Source organism: Vulpes lagopus, chromosome 21 (assembly GCF_018345385.1).
Source record: "Vulpes lagopus strain Blue_001 chromosome 21, ASM1834538v1, whole genome shotgun sequence".
Classification (NCBI taxonomy): Eukaryota; Metazoa; Chordata; class Mammalia; order Carnivora; family Canidae; genus Vulpes; species Vulpes lagopus.
In genome coordinates this window covers 35452579-35454531 of record NC_054844.1, presented here as the reverse complement: position 1 = coordinate 35454531, position 1953 = coordinate 35452579, and the positions used below count along the sequence as shown (strand labels likewise).

The 1953-nt window shown below is 43.7% G+C and overlaps 1 pseudogene; it reads left to right on the top strand.

The window, feature by feature from the left end:
* Positions 1 to 626: 626 nt before the first annotated feature.
* LOC121479712 lies at positions 627 to 1953 on the top strand (annotated as a pseudogene).

Sequence of the window (1953 nt, the reverse complement as noted above, 5' to 3'; positions counted from 1 at the left end):
CCTGTCTCTTTTTTACCATCAAGGCTGGCTGAGGGCCAAGACAGCAGCCGGAACTCCAACCATCGTAACTTCATTCTAATAGAAAAACAGGAGTCTCCTCAGCAGCTCTCTGGCCTGGCATAAGGAGCCTTTCAGAAGAATCACCCAAAAACTTTTCCATCTCATTGGCTAGAACTTAATTACATGGCAACACCTAGCTGAAAGGGAGGGAGAAATGTAAAGTTTTATTTGGGCACCTTGTCACAGCAAATAAAATGTTTTCTTGTTAAGAAATGAGAGTCTTGTGTAGTGCCTGTCCGTCTCAACAATAGCTTTATTTAAGCATTATTAAATACATATGATCGAATATAATTATTTCAATGACTTTTGAATAATCTCTTTTCTGGGATTCATTGTACTATTGTTCCCATGGCACAAAATGTAAGAAGAGTTAACTCCCTTATTGGCGTATATCTAAATAAAGGTCACCACCCTCATCTAGCCTACTCCTAAAAAAACAGAATACAGGGAACTTTCCAGAATGCTCAGTGAGATGTGGAGAAGCGGCAGCTGCCCAAGCCGCACCCAGCAATGCTCTGCTTCACGCTCCGCCACACTGGCCTCGGCCCTCTCACCAGCTGTAGAAAATGATGAAGGAAACCCCTTGCTATGATGTTTTGGGGATCAAACCCAACGCCACCCAGGAGGAATTGAAAAAGGCTTACAGGAAACTGGCCTTGAAGTACCACCGGGTAAGAATCCAAATGAAGGAGATAAGTTTAAACAGATTTCTCAAGCTTATGAAGTGCTCTCTGATGCAAAGAAAAGGGAATTATATGACAAAGGAGGAGAACAGGCAATTAAAGAAGGTGGAGCTGGTGGTGGTTTTGGCTCCTCCATGGACATCTTTGATATGTTTTTTGGAGGAGGAGGAAGGATGCAGAGAGAAAGGAGAGGTAAAAATGTTGTACATCAGCTCTCAGTAACCTTAGATTTATATGATGGTGCAACAAGAAAACTAGCTCTGCAAAAGAATGTGATTTGCGATAAATGTGAAGGCTGAGGTGGTAAGAAAGGAGCAGTCGAATGTTGTCCTAATTGCCGAGGTACTGGAATGCAAATAAGAATTCATCAGATAGGACCTGGAATGGTTCAGCAAATTCAGTCTGTGTGCATGGAGTGCCAGGGCCATGGGGAAGGGATCGGTCCTAAAGATAGATGTAAAAGCTGCAACGGAAGGAAGACAGTTCGAGAGAAGAAGATTCTAGAAGTGCATATTAACAAAGGCATGAAAGACGGCCAGAAGATAACATTCCATGGTGAAGGAGACCAAGAACCAGGACTGGAACCAGGAGATACTATCATTGTTTTACATCAGAAGGACCATGCTGTTACTCAAGGAGGAGAAGACCTTTTCATGTGTATGGATATACAGCTGGTTGAAGCCCTGTGTGGCTTTCAAAAGCCATTATCTACTCTTGACAGCCGAACCATCATCATCACCTCTCATCCAGGTCAGATTGTCAAGCATGGGGATATCAAGCCTGTGCTAAACAAAGGCATGCCAATTTATCGTAGACCATACAAGAAGGGTCGCCTAATCATTAAATTTAAGGTAAACTTCCCCGAGAATGGCTTTCTGTCTCCTGATAAACTTTCTTTCTTTTTTTTTTAAGATTTTATTTATTCATTCACGAGAGACACAGGGTGAGAGAGGCAGAGACACAGGTAGAGGGAGAAGCAGGCTCCATGCAGGGAGCCTGATGTGGGACTCGATCCCGAGATCCAAGATCATGCCCTGGGCTAAAGGCAGGCACCAAACTGCTTAGCCACCCAGGGATCCCTCCTGATAAACTTTCTTTGCTGGAAAAACTCCTACCTGAGAGGAAGGAAATAGAAGAGACTGATGAAATGGACCAGGTGGAACTGCTGGACTTAGATCCCAATCAGGAAAGATGGGGAAGCATAGGATGA